Consider the following 21778-nt stretch of genomic DNA (forward strand, 5'->3'; position numbering starts at 1 on the left):
GGGGTTTCCTCAAAAAATTAAAAATAGAACTACTATATGATCCACAGTGCCACTTCTGGGTATACGTCTGAAGGAAATTAAATCAGTATCTTGAGATATCTTCACTCCTATGTTTGTGGTAGCATTTTTCACAATAGCCAAGATATGGACATACACAAGTGTTTGTAGACAGATGAATAGAAATGCAAATGTGGTAAATATTTGCAATGGGATATTACCCAGCCATAAAAAGAAAGAAATCCTGCCATTTGCCACAAGATGGATGAATCTTGAGGACATTATACTAGGTGAAATAAGCTAGAACAAATACTGTATAATCTCATGTATATGTGGAGTCGAGAAAAGACAAACTTATAGAACAAAGAGGAAGATGGTGATACCAGGGGTTGGGGTGTGTGGAAAATGGGGAGATATTGGACAAAGGATATAAACTGTCAGCTATAATATGAAAAAATTCTGGGGTTCAAATGCACAACATGGTGACTATAGTAAAAAATACTGTATTGTATCCTTGAAGAGTGTATCTTAAGTATACCACCACCACACACACACACACACACACACACACACACACACTGGCAACTGTGTGATATGATAGAAACGCTCACTAACTTGATTATGGTAATCATTTCACAGTGTATGTGTATATCAAACCATCATGTTGTACATGTTAAATCTTTACAGTTTTCATTTTCAATTATACCTCAATAAAGCTGAAAAAAGGAGGTACACTAACATACACTAATATCGATTACATAGCAAAATGAATATGATCCAGAGACATAGAAAATTAATAATATTATATCAAGTAATACTAGTGATCACTAGACCCAAAATATGTCTTATCGAAAGAAATAAATGCAAAAAACAGACCATAGAGTATAAAACTATTTTTTAAGCAACAAAAGATGAAAACATAAGATTATACATGTGCACCATAGCTGGTCTGAAATTCCTTGGCTGCACTATATCTTGGGCTTTAGAATTGATCCAATATTAGAAAGGTAATATGGTGCATATAACATGTTTCTCACTATCTGCAGTGAACTCTGGAGCAGCACGTTGTAATTGGGCACATTGATACTTTTGTTGGCAAATATCTAGTCTTCAAGGAAAGTAGACTAAAAATACTATAACTAACCTCATTATAGTTTAGATTAGGTGCCTTAAAATAAATTTAGAAGTATAAATTTTTAGAGACTTTGGACTTCAAAGTTGTGGACTTCGGTAACAGCCTTAAGACCGGTTATATCTGTAATATCAAAAATATAAATCTTATTAAATAAAATGATTTTCAGATTAGACCACAAATATCTTTATAACAAGATATAAAGTGACTTAAATTAACTGAAACAAAGTAACAAAAATATGGGCAAAGGCTTACCAAATAGAAATAAATACAGCAGAGATTATGATTGTAATGCCAGTTAAAGTTGATTTATGCCCCAAATATTTAAATTAGATAAAAATGACATTTACATAATAACCAAAAGGTATGATTCATGATAAATTTATAACTTTTCTGAATATTAATGTACCATTTTACTTAGGAAGTGAAATGAGAAATACGAAACACTACCAAGAAGATACTTTCGTTCATTCATCTCTGTCCATTAACAATCAAGCTGATTAAAAGTAAGGCTATAGAAGAACTAAATATTATCCAAGGAATATCTTGTAATTAATATACATAATTGACATGAGCTTATATAGCACATTTATATCAAATTCTGTACTTTGAAAATATAATACATCTTATTTTCAAGTACCTTAGGAATAGTCACAAAATATTTTTATATTAGACCACAAAGAAAACGTTAATAAACTCAAATATTAGGAATATTAAAATACATTCTGTGATCATAATGCAATAAAGCAGGAAATGAACAGCAGATAGTAAATCAAAACTACTCCACTAGCTGAGAATTAAAAACTAAACTAAACAAATCTCCTTATGAACAACTCTTGAGTCAGAGGGGAAATCTAAGTACAAGGCACAGAATATCTAGAAAATAGTGATAATGAAAATACCATCAATCAGGGTTTTTCCAGTTATCTTAAGCATTGCTCAGAGAAAATTTACATGCCTAAATACTTATACTAAAAAACAAGGAAGATAACAGTAAATGGCTTAAGCATTCAACATAAAAAGTTAGTAAAAGAACTACAAAATAAAACCAAGAAAAGTATAACAGTAAGTAAAAAGCATACTCTGTAAATTAGAAAAGAGAAAAGTCGAGAACAAATAAATGCAGAGTAATTTATTGAAAACAATATCATAAAATAAGCTATTGGTTGACATAATCAAGAAAAGAATGGAAAAAAGACAAGAATAATAAATGCAACAAGAAATTAAAAATTAATAAGGAAACATAACACATAATTCAGAGGAAATTATAAGATTTACTGTACTGCCAAACTGTGTAATCTCTAAGTTTGAAACCTGAATAAAATGGATAATCTTATAAGTAAGTATAATTTATTGGAATTTGTCAATAAAAAAAACATTTTATTGCATCCCTAAGAGAGGTATCCAGCTTCTTGAATACTTGCAATAATTGGGAGTTCATGGACATCATTATTTATTTAAAAATAATCATATAACTATACATACTATTTTTAAAAAAAAACATTCATTATCTCATTTACTCATTTTCTCAGTGAAATTTATGAAAGCATTTATTGACAAACACTTGACACCCAGGATTGTTCACTTTTTATGTTATTGTCACACGAACTTGATTTTTGACACCTGAATGAGACCTCCAGCAGACACACTCAGCTCTCACGTTACCTTGGCCTGTGCTAGCTGAGGACATTGCAAGGGCAGGTACTCCTGATTCTAATGACAGGACTCTGAATCTGGAAGACCTTGAATATTCCTGGGCTAAACCCCATCATTTCTCAGATGAGGGAATGAAGATCCTGATAACTAATACTTCGTCCAAGTTCACTTGACTGTCAAGAAATAATAAAATACTCTACACCTCCCCCCAAAAGAAGTAAGACCAAAGATGCTCTTCCTTTGGGAAGATAAAATGTTAAAATGTAAGTGAAGTTCCTGCCATACTATGTGGGCACATCAGAAAATATTAGTTCTTTATTGACTGGGTGTGTGTGTGTGAGTGTGTTTGTGTGTTAATATAGGACTGGGTTGGAGAGATTCCAGAGGTTTCCATAATTCTACCAACAGAGAATGTCTCCTTACACAGATTTGTAGCTAACTTCTGTGAGAAGGCTCAAACTTTTCTACTTCCTGTAATCATACCCACACCTGAATTTTTTTCCTTTATTTGTTGGCAAGAGGTAGGTAGTGTGACTTGCACGGACTTTGGAGTCAACCAACCTTAGTGCTAATCTGATTCTACCCATGAAATTGGGCATTTTATTCAAACTTTCAGTGTGTTGGTTTTTTGCTTCTAAAATGTTGTCTATACTATTGGTCTTATAAAATTTTGTGAATATAGTATATTTTAAGTTAAGTGCTTAAGAGAGTTTCTGGAATAATGTAAGCTGTGTTTTTTTTTTAAGTTTATTTATTTATTTTGGAGGAGGGGCAGAGAGAGAGGGAAAGAGAGGGAGAGAGAATCCCAAGCAAGCTCTGTGCTCTCAGCACACAGCCTGGTGCAGGATTCAAACTCACGAACCGTGAGATCTTGACCTAAGCTGAAATCAAGAGTTGGACACTTAACCAACTGAACCACCCAGGCACCCCACTATGATGCTTTTTAAATTAACGAACAAAGTGAAAACAATTTGTATATGTGCTCAGCTAGCCTATAACATAGGAAGTAAAACAAGTCCTATGGTTTGTACTCCTACAATTTACATACAGGTGAAGGACGTGGGTTTTACTGCTTGATGTCCTTGGGTTTACATCTTAACCTGGTCATTAACTAGCTGTGTGACTATGGAAAAGACTCTTAGATGACATATTCTGTTTTCTTACCTGTAAAATGGGAAAAGTAATATAACATTCCTAACATTGCTATAAGGATTGCATGAAATCATGTTTGCCATGTTCACTTTTAGTCACTAGTAGGAACAGGGGCTCAATAAAAGGTATTGATCAACTTGATAAGCAGTGCCAAGAGGAGAGCTGTGTACCATATCTTCAAGCTTGTGCCAGAGAACTCAAATCCATAGACAGCCAGACACCTGGGCATGATTCCTTTAAAATAAAATAATTGTTTGTTTAGAGTCAATTTTATGAAATCATGCCTTTGACAGTTTTCAAGAGTCTAATATGTGTCTGCACTGCCTGTCTTAGCTCACTGTCTTGTCACTGTAAGTAATTGATTTTGCTGATCAACATTGATGCCAAATTTTTCTTGTAAAGATTTTGTCCTATCTTCCCTTGTCATCTTTTTAAGGCTTTATTTCAAGTGTCCTTGAAAATAATATTTTAAGCCAACTGCCAAACTGTCACCTTAAATATTAATGATCGTAATATTTTGTCCTCTATTATTCTGTAAGTGGAACAACTTACATAAAAACCACACCAAAAGAAATTTGTCCATTAAAACTAATCCTTGAGGTCATAAATTCTCCAGTCTTTTTTGGAAAGTGAAAAACTCAGGCTCTTCCTTAATGAAATCTGTTCAGGAAACAGTAATGAACTGGGTTGGACCTGGTTTGGATGTCCTATTTCTAAGAAGTAGTCTTCCCCATAAGAGAATGAGAGAAGAAGAAGAGAGGACAGGTAAGAGTTTTGGGAAATGGGGTAGTATCTTACTCATATTTGTGTTACTAATACTTCATGCAGTAGCTGACGTATATTTGGTGACCAAATATTTTTTGAATCAATGAATGGGGCTTGGGTCAGACACTTTATTCTGCCTTATTCAGTTTACAGTTTCAGTTTGGGTAAGAGCTTCATAGCAAATGGTGGGTGGTCTGAATATTAAAACATCCCACCTAACAAATAGGCTGTTTCTCTTCTAAAATGTGCTTGTTTTCTCTTGCATAGTCGTAAACTAAGATTGAGAACATTTTCTTTTCCTTTTTCTTTTTTTCTTTTTCCTTTCTTTCTTTTTTTTGGGGGGAGGAGACTTTTTATTATTTACTTAGGAACCAAAGATTTTGAAGGAGTAGAATCTTGCAACTTTTTTTTTTAAAGGTCAAGGAAACTTCAGAATTTTAAGGGCTATGCTTTTCGGCATTTGTTTGACAAGTGAATTGATTGATCATTGTAAAGAGGGCATGCTGTTCTTAGATTCATAAGAGGAACAAAAAGGAGCTGCATTTTAAAAGTCTTTTGGTTCCTAGAGGAACTCCTCTCCCCCACCACCCCAAATTTTAACATCATTGGGAAGCAGAAGGGTGTTAAGATGTCTTCAAGAAAATTGGTTGTAATGAAGGCAAAGGTGAATTTCTTTACCTTTCTTGTGACTTGAAATTTATTTAGACATTGGGATAGGACAATTAAAGTAAAATTAATGTAATTTGGTTCAAAATGTAGTCATTTTCTCATCAACTTTAGAGACTACATGGGTTTTTGGGAACATAGGCTCAAAAGTGATGCTTCACTTGTGCTCTGACAATAAGGTCACAGTAAGTGACCAAAAAGCTCCCTCATGGAAATTGTATGATAATAAAATTGTCTCAGTGTCTTTTCCCCTTCAATATAAGGAAATTGTGAAAATTTTCTGAAAAGGTTACTTTCTTCTTTTAAAATAAAAATATGCAATGTTTAGGCTTACAGAAGCTCCTTATCTCCCAGTCAGGACCATATAAAATTATTAGAATCTCCTTATTATAGTATAAAACAGATGCTATAGATTAGATAGCCAAAGACAAGCTGTTGAAGACATTAAAAGCAGGAGGGGGCATTAACAGAAGTCCAGTTGCATACAACAATATGGTGCATCTGGAGAGTAAGAAATATTTTAATATGATTGGAGTGTAACACCTACCATTCACTGGCAAAAGGAAGAATCTAGTGCAACAATGACAATGTATTATCCCCTCTTTACAAAGGAAAGGATCCAGATTCAGATGAAATCACCAAATATGTGAGAGATATCTCATCTGGAAGAGTTTTCAAAGGGGAAGTATTATCTCTGTAAATTACCATGCATTGCAAAGCTAACTAGATCTCTAGTGACATAGTATGACAAGATGGAATGAGGCATAATGTCCTTATCAGTTCAAACTTGTAATATTATAGGTCCTGACATCAGAATTTTCAACCCAATTTATTTTTAACCAGCTTACTTATTTAAACCATGCTTTTGTGCTTTTGCTTTTGGTATTATCTAAGGTATTATCTGAATTAGCCTAACATTTTTTTTTAATGACACCATAGTAAGATAGCATGAATGATGCTGAGAAATAAGGAAAGGAAGATAATTGGAACAACTTTAGGAAGAAGGTTGATTAAAGCAACAGAATGGAAGAGTAGCTACTGAAAATAGTGTCCTTAAAATGAAAGAAAACCAAAGAAAGTCAGGGAGAGTGAGCAGCGAGGATTTGAGGGGCTGATAAGCAAAGCATCAACACTGAGCTGCATTTCAAGAAGGATGACTGGACAACTTTTCATTCTGAGAAGAGATTGCTGCTACTGGAGTCAAGGATCAAGCCATGAAGATGTTTATATTTTGACACAAGTTCTTGTACTTTGAGGTTTCACTTCTGCCCATTCCTTTTTGGAGTCCCTTCTTACTCCATTGGACATCCCACACTCTCACCTGGTTTGTCTACTCAACAAGTTCCTTACCTTCTATTTCATGGAGACAAATGAAGCTCTAAAAAGTGTTTCTTCATAAAATCTTCCATTTTCAGTCGATTATCAGTAGCCTGGAGCTGTCTTCTTCTCATCATTGTTTTTCAATATGATCATGGCCTTGGGAATCACCCTTTAGATCTTCTATATGGTTCCATAAAAGCCGACATGTGCTTCTCATATGTCCTAATCCTGTGAGGGGCACAGAGTGTGGCAGATACCAACAATTGCTACTCCAATATCTAATTTTTTCCCTTCTGTCTTCATTGGAGATATTATGTTTTGTTTGGCAGGGAGCAATGCATCTGGCTAAAAGCTCTGCCTTACCAGAATTTCCTTATGAATACGAGTGGCCACCTGACACTATTCTGACCTTTGTAACATGATCAAATGCTTGCTCAGAATTTCCAAGAAAAGTTTTTCTTCCCTTTGCTCTCCCTCCTTTCTTCTTGCTGGAAATGGAGCAGCCATTGTGACAATGAAGTGACAGCATGAGGACAGAAGTCCCTGATAATGATGGCAGAGTAGAAAGCCTGGAACACTGATCATATGCTGAATACAGAGCCCTAAAAAATCTGGACTATTTATTTGTGGGCCTCTTGTTACATAAGCATGAGGACTTCTTGTTACATAAGCAAATGTATTGTGAAGGGAAAAATATACTTGGAAGAAAAAGATTCAAAATACATTCTTGTTTAGATAAGAAAAATATATTTAGTTGGGATTTTGTTTTACGTAGTCCCCAAATAACTCTTGATTCTTAGATTTAGGATTTTGAAGGTAAAAAAGAAGGTGGTGAAATGAGTGGATGAGTGGAGTGGAGAAGAAGAGCTATAGTCTCTTTGAGAAGTCTGATATTGCAAAGTGGACAGAGCTGATGATCCTTGTTAAATATTTGATCGAACTACTGATTATTGTTTTGGGAAAATAACGATGTGCTGTTATTTTAGCAGAAAGGATAGAAAAATTTATGTTGTTTCTGGATTCTGTTTCTTCTTGACACTCATAGGAAAGCCCAACAAAAAGGATAAACTTGAGCTAGAGCTAGCCACTTTTCCAAGGAGGGAGGAAGGTCATAGCTTTTAGACCACGGCTTATAAAGATCTTTGTGATTATTGATGGTTTCTGACTGTTCAACCTGGGGAAGCAATTCTGAAGTACCCAAGAACACACCCAGGGAAAGTGTACTGTTAAACCTTTGGAGCCCCCAGAAAGTTCCTCCAAAATGCCCATATCAGTTGCGGCCATGAAGGATGATGGAAAGATCTTCCAGGATTGCAGATCTTGCAGCTGTGGAGGGCAATAGGCAAAAGAGATCCACCCAGAGACAGACTAGAAGCTTACAGATCATGAAAGAATGTTCTCCATGGCCAGGACAGGGAGTCCATGCGATTGTTGACCATTGATGTGCTTCCCAATTATGTCTTTATTATGAATGGAAGTTTTTATTCATTTGTTTGTACGTTTATAGCTGGTTATGTTGAGGGAAGATCACTTTTTTTTATGCATTCAAGGTTGCCAAACATGCCAACCTATTAAAGTACCAAGAGAACCTGGGATGTGAAGTAGATATATCACCTGCATATTGGTATAATTTGCTATTATCTCAGTTGGGAAAAAGGAGAAAATATATGTATCTATGTTGTACAGACAAGACTTTGAACTATGTCGGAAATTGTTAATTGTTTTTCTATATGTGTACTCACTCATTTCCCTTCTAACAGAACTTCAGTTTTGGAGAGGAGATCAATAATATGCACAGCCATAAAATCCATCTTCCCAGACTGCCTGGAGATGGCGGTGTTATATAGTCATTGCAATGAAATGCAAGCAGAAATCTGCCAGGAATTTTGCTTCCTTGATGAAGCGATTTCTCCTTCCTCTTCTCTTTTGTTTCTTGTTTTTCCAGTGGCAAGCAAAGTGGAATGACAGAAGGTACTGGGGCATTGCTGATATTGGGTGGTCACCACACCACACCACAGCCCTAGACTGTCGTATCCACATCTTGTCTTATGTCGGGGGGGGGGGGAAGTCACTATTTGGTTTAGCCACTAGCATAGGGTTTCTGTTACATAAAGCAGAACAACAATCCTAACTCATATGTAGATATTGTAGGCTTTCCATACCTTTTGGGATCTAAGGATCCACTATGCGGACACTTCCCTAGGGACTTATTCCTGTAAAGATTTCCCTTCTTTCCAGCATTTCGGTATTTACCTTTTCTTCATATGCTCTTTCCATTCTGCTCTCAAATATTATAGAATTTTCCTATCCTTAAGAACTCAAACCCAAAGTCATCCTATATGACTAACTCCCTTAACTATGTATTTCATTTTTCTGTTATTAAGCACATAAACAATATACAAGTACATTCTCATAGTATTCACATAATATAAAAGAGCCACTAACTTCATCTTTTCATTCTTTTCTTTTCATTGAGTAGATCTGGAAAGTAAATATCTTCAACTCACATTTTTCTCACATTGTCTTAATTCTTTGAAATCTGGTGTCTGTCCTCACCATGACACTGAAAGAAGCAGTTGCCTGGGGACTTGGAAAATTCTGGATGTGCCTTTCAGAGATAATGATCAATGGGTCATGAATGTGCAGCTTTTAGAAGCCAGGTCAGAGTGCTGTGGGATATAAGACAGGCCCAGAGGTGTTCAAGATAGATCCTTGAATAGACATGCCTCTCCCTTCACACAAATCATGGCTGGGCAAGTAAATCATAAACTTCTGTTTTTACATCCACAAGCTATGTTTTAGTAGAATGGTCTCATTTTGGAGAATAATTATCAAGAGCTAATACTAACAATTCCTATTTTTAAAAACCCTTAAGAAAATACAACCAATCTATTGTGTAAAAACTCATCTTACATAAAAATAGCTAAGTAACTATAAAAAATTTCTCATAACTTCCAGGTTAAATTAATTTAAAAATCAAATTTGAGGAAAATATTTAATGAAGAGCCTTTTATTTTGCCGAGACCTCTAGACTTTGGCATTTTATTAGTGTTATTGTTCTGCTCTTTTCTAACCTACTGCAAGATCTATCAAACTAGCTAGAGATGTACTTTGGAAATTACTAAGACATATTGAAGAACTTTTTTAGGTATTTTTATTTTTACTTTTTTAAAAATAAATCTTTTGTGTTTCTTTTTTTATGAGAGAGAGAGAGAGAGAATGTGCATGTATATATGTACATTAACAGGGGTGGGGCTGAGGAAGAGGGAGGGAGGGAGAGAGAGAGAGAGAGAGAGAGAGAGAGAATCTTAAGTAGGCTCCACGTCCAGTGGGGACCTGGATATGGACCTGGATATGGTCTCGTGACCTTGAGATCATGACCTGAACTGAAATTATGAGTCAGATGCTTAAGTTACTTAGCCACCGAGGTGGTCCTGTTTCAGGTATTTTTAAAAAGGTCAATAATGAATGATGATTGTATATCAAAAGTAAGCAGAATTTTCTATAAAAACTCAAATTTTCATTTTGTGTACTTGGTTTAATACTACTTTTTACAAGCACACTGCCCTGCTCTCTCAATTGGATTCAATAAATGTTAAGAAAACAATATCTGTCAGATGATTCTGGTCTAGAATGATTATCAATTTTGATTCAGTGCTTTCAGAACAACTGGAACAGAATGGATTAGATTAGCAGGCATGAATAAATCTTAATTTTGTTGAGATTTATACCTGTCGTGTGATAAACACAGATAAATGCCTCTGTATCCAACAAGTTGCATCGATTTGGATCTTGCAGAAGTTAAATATTAGCCTCAAATTAAATCCATGGTAACATAATAAATATAACCTGAGATAGTGATGGTATAGGTCAGCACATGGCTAGTGGAGACAGCAAGAGAATTCTACTGGCCAATAGATTGTTTGCTCAAGCATATAATCATTCAAAATGCACATGCGTTCATGGAGTTGGAAAAGCAGGGACTCTTTTTCAGATTCAGTTCATCATGTAACAGCGGCCCCGGTAATCAGGGGACAACTCATCACTCATCATAAAACTGGAACTTGACTTTAAAGCTGTGTTTCTAAGACATTTTAGTTGCATCTGTGGAGGGAAATTAAGAGAACAGAAAGAAAGGTGGGGGGAGAGACTTTTTTCCTATGGTGTACCTTTTTGTACATTTTGAGTTTCATATCATGTGCATATAACATCCATTCAAATAGTTGAATAATGAAAAAGAAAAATATTTAAAATAAGCCAATGCTTTCAATTTAGAAGGAAATTCCAACAACTTCAGTGCTTATAAAGAATTTGCAAGGGGGAACCTCCTGCCTTTAAGACAGCCTCCTGTACTCAGTGTGTTCTCTTTGTACATTGTATTATCTGTTGTCCTCTCTGTCTTTGTGTACTCAAAGTGACTTTGATATTTCCTTCATCTTTCTTTTATTTCTCCAGGATATGTCACAGGATATATGTTTTGCCTATAGAAGACACTCATTAAACACCTGAAAAATAGCTGAGAAATAAAAAGACACTGCTCAATTTCTTGTCCCAAGCATATTAGTATGGAGCCAAAGTCAATAGCAATGTAGTGGGGCTGGTACATGGGTGTCTCACAATACTCAACAGATGTGTGATGGACACTGAACATTGAACAGTCAAGGGCTCCAGATAGGGTGTCAAGGAAGGCATGCCTTATGTTGATTAAGAAAAGTTAGAAAATCTGCAAATCAGGGGTCATCAAGGAAGAAAAGGTAAATAGGTGTTGAAAATTTAGACAAGTCAAGAGATTGAGAGAGTTGTATGTGGAAAGGACAGCATTACAGAGCAGAGAAAATTAATTTGGATATCAGGGGAGAGGCTGTCCTGACATTTATCTGTACCTTAATGATTATTATTTTTTGTATCTTATTTATTGAATTACATTTAGCTCTTCATTGATGGAGAAATGCATTAGGTCTGGTTGAAGAAATGGCAGAATGAAAGAGTCATAGAATTATAAAGTCAAAGAATATCAGAGCAGAAAGAGGTCTTAAGGTCTAAAATTTCTCAGTAGATGACAGATACTTGGGGGTCTCAGTTGAGGGTCCGACTGTGGCTCAGGCCATGATCTCGCAGTTTGGGAATTTGAGCCCCAGTTTATGAGTTCAAGCCCCACATCGGCTTCCTGCTGTCAGCACAGAGCCCACTTCAGATCTTCTGTTTCCCTCTCTCTCTGTCCCTCTCTTGCTCCCGCTTGCATGCTCTCTCTCAGAAATAAAAATAAAACATTGAAAAAATTAAGAATAAATAAATAAAATTTCTCTGTAGATGAGGAAACAGGCCAAGGGAATTTTAATGACCTAAGAATTTAGGGGCTAAGTGAAGATGGAACTTTCAGGTTCCAAGTGGTTCACGTTTGTCAGTATCCTATTATTATATACAGTGTTATATAGACAGAGTATTTATAGCACATGACTCCACCATACTGATCCATTTTCTGAGAATTAGACTCATAATGCCACTTGACCGGGGAGAATTTTTCAACAGAATCACGAAGGGGTACAAGTAGCAATATCAGGAGTCTGAGGATAAGCATGTCAGGATACCTCTTCTGGAATGCGTACCCTGGAATGCTTAAGGGTGTCTCTGGTTTTCGCATCAGTGAAAGTGAGTTGACATCAAAGAAAAACTAGGAAGCTGTAATGCCAAAAGGATGGGGGTAATAACTCCAAAATAATTACCTCAGGCTTTCAGGAACAAACTCCTTTAGTTTCCATCTATTAGACGGTGCTGTAGGACACTAATGCACAAGATAAAATAGCTAAGACAATTTCTTCATAGAATTGGGTATTGGGTATACATGATTCAGAATAACTGTTTACAGCATTAATTATTGATTTCGTTTTTCTGCTTTTATTCCTCCTCATTCAACTGATTGGTTCTTTGAATTTGAAGAGTTGAAAGATTATATTGTTTATTATTGTGGGCAATAATTTTCCACAAAAGTGTTACATAGAGTATTTCCGAGCACAGGACTCCACAATCTTAGTCCAGTTTTGTGTGAACTCGTATTTAACCTGTCAGAGAAATCTGTAATTGCTTAGTGTAAAATGTGACTTGAATTACTACACTCTCCCTAGCAGATCCCACTCTGGGAATCCTGCTGGTCCACTCTAGCCTTAAACTTCACCTCAGCAAGTTCAGTCAGTCTGACTGCCAGAGGCCAATGCATATAGATTGGTCGTCTACACCTACCTCTAGGAAATGACTATCAAGAATGAAGCAAGAGCTAGAAGCAGATGGGTGTTTCTGAGAGGCTGCATAATAAAAGTGAAGCATTGGATATTTTCAAGATAAATGTGGGGAGTGTGTAAGCAAGAAAGATCAAGAACCCTTGTTGCTGCTGTTTCCTCCCTCCAGTTTCCTGGAGGGAGGTTTGGACTGAGCGGAAACTGAAAATCTATCAAGAACAGAATTTCATTAGTCAGTTGAAGGCTAATGTCTGTGGAAGTGCTGATCTTTAACTTTAAGCCGTCTATAGTAATAGAAAAACCAGACAGAATTATACAAGACAACCCTACAATCACAGAGCTGACCTATCAAGATTTTCGGCCTGGGGTTGACATCATTGAAAAATATTTGAAAGGGACTGCAAGGAAAAATTAATCCAAAGTCTGCTCTGCCTATTGGTACTATTGCAAGATGTTAAAACTCTGACTTGTCTTTTTTTTTTTTTTTTAGTTGATTTACACGCTTAGTATTGATGATAAATAACAACCGCAGAAAGTTATTTCACTGGCTCCACTTCCGTGAAACTGCCTAAGGGAGTGCCATATACACTGGCCTTTCAGGCGACGATGAATGACTCCTGCGTTGAGTACAGAAGAAAAGCCATTGCTTCATTCTCCGTTGCTTAGAAGTTGGGAAGAGTCTTTCTGTGTTTGTTCAACTGCCTTTATCCCTAAAGAACACCCAAAAAGAATATTTTAACCATGGCAGAAGCTGTTTTTATTTAATTTAAGCCATGTTCTATGAGAGACATAGTCTCTCCATTCACAGGGTATTGCTTGGCCCTTCAACATTTTCTTTCTCTCTCCCAGAGTGTTTACCGCATTATCATTCCAGTAGCTTGGCAACGGCTCTGAGTCTAATAAAATAATAGGTGTTATTTTGGGGTATTCCCAGCTGAAAAATTATTATGACTCAGAGTAGGCGTCAATTATTAAAAATTCTATTTTAAGATTCCCCTTCTCACTATTTGTAGTCTTCCCCATCAAATGTAAGTTTCAATTTATGTGCTGGGATAGTGGCATTAGGATGTGGGGGAGAATTTGTCCATTAGTAGAAACACTGGCATCTCAGGACACAGCCACTCGACTCTGGAATAATAAGAGGAAGCCTCCGTTACGTCCCTACGGCAGGCTGGAGAATTTAACTATATGATTTCTATTTCATAAAATGACTTTCTGTGGTAGGTTTTTAAAATGCTTTTTTAAAAATTTATTTTATTTTATTTTATTTTTCAATATATGAAATTTATTGTCAAATTGGTTTCCATACAACACCCAGTGCTCATCCCAAAAGGTGCCCTCCTCAATACCCATCACCCACCCTCTGCTCCCTCCCACCCCCCATCAACCCTCAATTTGTTCTCAGTTTTTAAGAGTCTCTTATGCTTTGCCTCCTTCACTCTCTGTAACTTTTTTTTCCCCTTCCCCTCCCCCATGGTCTTCTGTTAAGTTTCTCAGGATCCACATAAGAGTGAAAACATATGGTATCTGTCTTTCTCTGTATGGCTTATTTCACTTAGCATCACACTCTCCAGTTCCATCCACGTTGCTACAAAGGGCCATATTTCATTCTTTCTCATTGCCACGTAGTACTCCATTGTGTATCTAAACCACCATTTCTTTATCCATTCATCAGTTGATGGACATTTAGGCTCTTTCCATAATTTGGCTATTGTTGAGAGTGCTGCTATAAACATTGGGGTACAAGTGCCCCTATGCATCAGTACTCCTGTATCCCTTGGGTAATGCTTTTATTTTTTTAAAGATGAGCAGAACAAGGCTTAGTAGCACAGCTTATAACTGACTGAGTTAGAACTGAAACTCAAGAATGTCTGACTTCAGCGGTGCCTGGGTGGCGCAGTCGGTTAAGCGTCCGACTTCAGCCAGGTCACGATCTCGCGGTCTGTGAGTTCGAGCCCCGCGTCGGGCTCTGGGCTGATGGCCCAGAGCCTGGAGCCTGTTTCCGATTCTGTCTCCCTCTCTCTCTGCCCCTCCCCTGTTCATGCTCTGTCTCTCTCTGTCCCCAAAATAAATAAACGTTGAAAAAAAAAATTAAAAAAAAAAAAGAATGTCTGACTTCAAAGCTCTTCCTATTATGTCACAATTGTGCTTTTTATGCCGAATTAAATTTATAGACTTGTTAGAAGTTTAGAAATCTTATGAAAAATCTCATCCGTTTCTCCTCTGTCCTCTACTCCCATCTGACTTAAATAAAATGGAAAAAAAAGATGTTATTTTCGACCTAGAATGCCATAGATGTTCAGTAGATATTTGTTGTTGGTTTTGTTGCCTTGAATGTCATATAAAAAGACAGGATACATTAATATGACCTCAACCACCAAATCACTAACAACATTAGGTCTGATTAGGACATATAGATATGTCATTTTAGAGATACATCTGAATGGAAAAAATAAAAGGTTCACAACAGTTGTCTAAATTTTTCAGTGCTATGTTTCATAGCCACAGCTGACTAGCTGTGAAATGCCGTCGTTTCCACTTAATTTTGTTCACTAGTTAATTCAATCCTCTACTTTATTTGATCGGATCTGGAGCCAAATCATTTGTATTCATTTTGCATTGTGTTTGTGCAGTGTCTCTTGATCGTTTTCACATGCTAATACTGGCTAATTCAATTGGGATTTATTGAAGCAGCCCTTGAAAATTAACCACCTAATTTCTCATGCATAACATAAAAATAGACCTATTTCTCTTCACTTGTCTCTTTGAAGAATATATATTAACATAAAATAAGAGGCTGTCTTTTTGGTGCAAGGCACAATGCTCATGATATTAAAGGACAGATCTTGGAGAATGAATTTTGCCGTGAGGTGTTGGACCTTCATGGGAATGTAGTTTTTATTGTCATCTTTTTTTCCCTAAGGGAGGAACTCTGTGTGGAAGAAATTGTTCAGGAAACCCAAGAGAGATGATCATTTGGCTAATGCTTATATACTAATATTATATATGTATTATTTTGGTCATATTGGTAATTATGATGAGCACAGAAATTATGACTTTACAAAGGCTAAAGCATGTTGTTCTTGGCTTGATTGATAAACAACTTCTATGGTTAAAAAAATCAATCAATCAAATCAATCCATTTCAATCCACTGGATATCATTTTTCATTTAACTGTACTGGGACCTACTCGTCCTGAAAAGAACTAAAATATGTTTCTCTTTCTCCCCATTAATCTGATTGTACATGGATTATTAGTTAATTGGAAACCTATTTGTCTCTCTTTTCGTGGAACACAGGCAGTAGTTTCCCATCAGAACAAGTCCATTCTCTTCTACCCCATCTACACAATCCATTCAGATAGCTTCTGATTAGAGCATGACTACATGCTTCCTGCCTCTTAGGAAAAGTCACACAATCCCCAAAATTCAATTTGACTTCATCAGATATCGAGAAGCAAAATAGACTGGTCAAAAATGAAGACTTTGAAGCTTAACTCCCTAGTTTGCACTCTGAATTTGTCACCCCCTGGCTGTATGACTTTATATAAATTACCTAATCTCCTGGATGCCTCTGTTTTCTTATCTGCAAGATGGGCTAATAATTGCTGCTATTTCATAAATTTGCTGTTCGGATGAAGGTGGTAGATATGAAGTGCTTTGAGCAGTTCTTGCCATGCCATAAATGTTCAATAAATATCAGAAAGCCATTTTATTTTTTTAATTTTTAAACAAGATTTATGCACGACGTGGGGCTTGAGCTCATGACCCTAAAATCAAGAGTCCCATGCTCTAAAGGCAACCCCAATAAATATTAGATATAATAGATACTATTATTATTTTTATTACTACTATTATTTAGATAGCCACATTAAAGACTCCTCTTCTGAAGTTTTGTTAACACTTCATTTTCTCTCTGCAAAATAAAGACAGTAATTTTTCTATTTCCTTTGGCAATTGACTGAAGGGGGGGGAGTAAAACCTAGAAATGTGCATTCCAGTTTGAACTAAAGTAAGAAACACCCAAAATCCCAAATCACAAAATAAATAGATGAGTTGTCAAAAGCGAAGAAAATAGAGATCAGAGAGGAAATGGAGGGTAGAGTCAGTCTTCAGAAAAACCAATAGCATCGTCTTCTTCAAGGTTAGTTACAGTCATGCTGTAAAGTACTAAAGCAGTACATCACTTTGCAACTGTAGAATTTGGTTGCCCAAACTGGTAGAGTCTGTTTGTGTTCCAACAGAGAGGCAAAGGGGATGAGTTAATGCACACAGAGAGCTAGCAGGAGGTATCTATCAATAAAGTCTATCTCTCCATAAGAGTTCCTATCAATAAAGGTTACAGGAAGAGTGACCGCACTGGGAGAAGCCTTGAAGCACACTAATTTCCATATTCTCTATGCCCTTTATTTATATCCATTATCAAAATATAACATTCACAGCTGATAAATTAAATAACGGTGGTATAGGATTACTTAAGGTGTGTGAAAACAGTGTACAGACGGTCCCTGATATATGGTGGTTAGGCTTGATTTTAGACTTTCTGATAATGCAAAATTGATACATATTCAGTAGAAACCTGATGCCAAAATTTGAATGTTGATCTTTTCCCTGTTTAGCGATAGGGGGTACAATATTCTCTTGTGATGCTGGGGACGCTGGGCAGAGGCAGTGAGGCGCAGCCACTGGACACCCACATGATCATGAGGGTCAACAGCCAGGATGCACACAACCATCTGTACCCATACAGCCACTCTGTCTTTCGCTTTCCACACAGTATCCAGTAAATTACATGAAATGGTCAACAGTTTATAACATAAAATATGCCATGTGTTAGATGATTTTGTCCAACCATAGGCTAATTAAAGTGTTCTGCACACATGTAAGATAGGCTAGGCTAAGCTATGATGTTTGACAGACCGAGTAGGGTATGAAATACATTTTTGATCTATGATATTTTCAACACACAGTGGGTATATGGGGACAAAACCCCACCGTGAGTTGAGGAATATCTGTATATATAAACTGAGACAATGCTTGGGGAAAAAAGAAGAAAGAAGGCAATGGCTATGCATTTCCTCATCTTTTATAGTCAGAAATCAAAGGAGATAATTTAAAGTGAACGCAAATAATAGAGATATGAGAAGAGTTAATAGTAAATTGGTAAACACCAAAACATAGTAAAATAAATAAAGCTGGTTGACGGAGGTTGATAAGAAAGGATGAGGGGCTGAGGGCATACAAATTTCATAACTGCTTATAATAGGGAATTAAAAGGTATAAAAATGGAGAATTCAGAGAATTATATAAAAACTTACACTTATAGAGTTAAAGACTATAATGAGAAAAATGCAATCTTTTAAGTTAGCAGAAAAAATACTAAACAGAGCAAAGAAAATAGCATGATAGCATTAAGAGCAAACACGTCTGTCTCATCGAACCATTTAAATGGCTAATTTCATCAGTTAAAAGAGCATTCATTTTTACCAAAAAGCAGAACTCAAGTACATGCTGCATTCAAGAGAGCCACATTAAACAAGTTGGCACAGAAAAGTTACAAAGGAAAGGGTGACCAAAATGAACAAGACAAAAGCAAACAACCAAAGCAGAGATAATTCTCTCTTTCTCTCTCTCTTTTTAATGTTTATTTATTTTTGAGAGAGAGAAAGAGCAAAAGCGGGTGAGGGGCAGAGAGAGAAAGGGGAACAGAAGATTCAAAGCAGGCTCTGTGCTGACCCCAGAGAGGCTGATGTGGGCTCAAACTCAGGAGCAACGCGATCATGACCTCAGGCGAAATCAGACACTTAATCAACTCAGCCACCAGAGATAACTATTTTAATATCACGCGAGATAGATTCTGGTACCAAAACATAAAATTAGATGAATAAGGACACTATATAAAGAATAAAAGGTGTGATTCACAAGGAAGATTCGGGAATTGCAAATATCTATGCACCAAATAACATGGTAGAGTCGTTGTCAAATTGTGCAGCACGTTAGAATCAAGGGGTCCTTAAAAAATACTGGGTGCGTGGCTTCCACTCCCACATATTCTGATTTAATTGGTGTGACGTGTTCCTGGTTGTCAGATTTTCGAAGACTTCCCAGTTTATTCCAATGTACAGCAACGTTTGAGAAGCAGTGACTTAGCCCAAAAAATAATTAGAAAAAAACACTGCAGGAGGTAAACGAAGAAATAGGAAAAAAATATTTTTAAAAATGTGTATTTATTTTGAGAGAGAGAGAGAAACAGAGAGAGAGAGAGAGAGAGAGAGAGAGAGAGAGAGAGAGAGAACGTGTGTGTGCACACAGGCAGGGATGGGGCAGAGACAGAGGGAGAGAGAGAATCCTAAGCAGGCCCCAGGCTGACAGCACAGAGGCCAATGCAGGGCTCTGTCTCACAAACAGTGAAATCAAGACCTGAGCTGAAACCAAGAGTTGGATGCTTAATTGACTGAGCCACCCAGACACCCCTAAAAAACAACTTTTAAAAAGAAATTTATTCTTCATGTTCCTTGGTCCATGACAAGTTACAGAAGACAAGTCTAAATAAGTAAGATGACCCAAATAACATAGTTAGCAAGGGAAATTGTACATTTTTTTTACTAGTGGAGTTGGTTTACATTTGTGTAAATGAAGTTTTTACCTTGACAACAAGAAATCGCTTTTCCATCTTTTTGTTTAAAGTTTATTTATTAATTTTGAGAGAGAGAGGGGAGAGAGGGACTGAGAGAGAGAGAGAGAGAGAGAGAGAGGAAAAATCCCAAGCAGTCTCCATGCTGTCATCGCAGAACCTGACATGGGGCTTGATTTCACAAACTGTGAGATCATGACCTGAGCAGAAATCAAGAGTCTGGGATGCTTAACCAGCTGAGCCACCCAGGCCACCTATCTTCCATCTGTTTTTATATACACAAAATAACTTTCACAAAATTTTATTAAAGCATATTAAATATACCTCAATAAATTCCAAAATATAGGAATAGTCAAAATGTTTTAAAGATTATAATGCAATAAAGTTTGAAATGAGAAACAAGCAAATTAGAAAATAATACTTTTTATCACAAAAAAAGACAAAATTTTAAAATGGTCTATTTTGTTATGGATCAGAGAGGGAGTCATTTTGTCTCTACTTCTTAGCTCTCCCCCTCCACTCCCTGCCATCCTTCCAATAGGATCCTTTATTTGCTCTAGACTGTTGTCACCCAAATCTTGGGAACTTTTCCTAGGGAAAAGGTGCAGTCCATTTCCCTTCCCTTTTTGTAGGGTTAATTGCCTGCAGAAAGGTTTCTACATATAAAACAGAAATGAAGGGGTTCTTAGGTCTCTGTAGTTAGAATGAGGCCCAAGGCATGGCACGTGGTAAGGAGTGAGAGTGGTGATGGCTCTTTTCTTCTCCATGGTCCCCAACAGCACCTGAACGTTGCATTTGAGCGGAAAAAGCCTTCCCATTGATGCAGAGGGTGTGTTTTGATGAAATCCACAAAGAGTGAGGCCATTGCAAAACAGTCCACAACTTGGGAGACCTCTATTACCCTGGCTTTGTTCTGATTTTTATTGAACCAGCCTAATGTAGTCTATTCCTATATTCTATTCTCAGAGTTCCCAGGCAGCAGCATAGAGGCCCAACCACTCATTACAAGTGGGGACCGGGTCTGATGGGGGGGGGTGGGTAGGTTTTCCACCCCCCTGGTTTTCTGTTGCTTTCTTATTAACCTGTTATCTTACTCTTTCCCATTAGATTGAAATGTCACTTGTTTGTGATACTTTAAAAATAACTAGTTGGTATTTAGGTCCACCAGTTATGTATTTATTTAAGGCTATCTATTCAAAGGCAAAGTCAGAATAAAGGGAAATTTCTCTTTGTTTCCTATGTCATTTTTTCTAGACGTCTTTCCTTGTCCCTGTTTCTCACCACTTCTCACCCCAAGTAGATATTTAATCTTCTAACGCAAAAGTTGAGTACTTCGAATACCAGGAAGAAACGTGGCTGATACTTGATGAGGAAATACATTGTTTTCTTCTTTCAGTATCAGACTTAACTAAGGCCAGTCCACAATCTGCTATGAACTTCAGTGAAACTTGAGCGGAGGCCTGACAAATTTATGCACATGTATCATGACTAATAGAAGCTATATTCACTCTCCTTATGTCCTACTCCCTCTCTTTTGATTTTTACTTTTAACTTTTTTGAATTTGGCACCTAGCCTAAATTAAGCAGGATGGGATTTCTGACCCTCTAGTTGGGTAAACAAGAGGGACATTAGGCAGTAAATGGCTTACTATTTGTCAAGTCTGTGACGCTTCTGTCTTCTGCCTCTCGGTTTGTGTTTGTTGGAAGATGCTACTGGTCTGCTTTGTTTCAGTTTCTAAGTCAAGGTTCTCCATTTCTGTAATAGTTAGGGAGTAATTTTTTTTTTTTGAAAGTCTGTGTTTTGGAGTTACTGTTAGTACACTGAATTATAAATGACTGAAGTTTTCCTTGAATTTGATAATTTACTCTTTGTAGACAATGGCTGTTTAGATGGCTTGAAGTGGATTGATCCATTAGAGATGGCTTGATGTTTTGATCCCTGCAATCTAAGCTGTAATGAAAGATCTGACAAACAAATTGATTTCAAATAATACCAGCCGTGGAGAAAGAAAAAGTGACAAGTGTCTCTCTTGATTGATCGATGTTCACATTTTTAAGTAGGTGACATTGTAAGCAAGCAGGTGGAAACTTGAATGCTCTTACCCCTTCTAACTTCTCTCAGGTGATGTGTTCTCAGCCGGACTGCATATAGTGCCCCCAAAATTAACAGTAAAGGAAGTTTCAAAATCAACAGGGAAGGAAGTTTCAGCTAGTCTTGTCTGAA

The sequence above is a fragment of the Lynx rufus genome, unplaced genomic scaffold (assembly GCF_022079265.1).
Source record: "Lynx rufus isolate CCGP_SWC_20201006 ecotype Redwood Valley unplaced genomic scaffold, mLynRuf1.p SCAF_11, whole genome shotgun sequence".
NCBI lineage: Eukaryota > Metazoa > Chordata > Mammalia > Carnivora > Felidae > Lynx > Lynx rufus.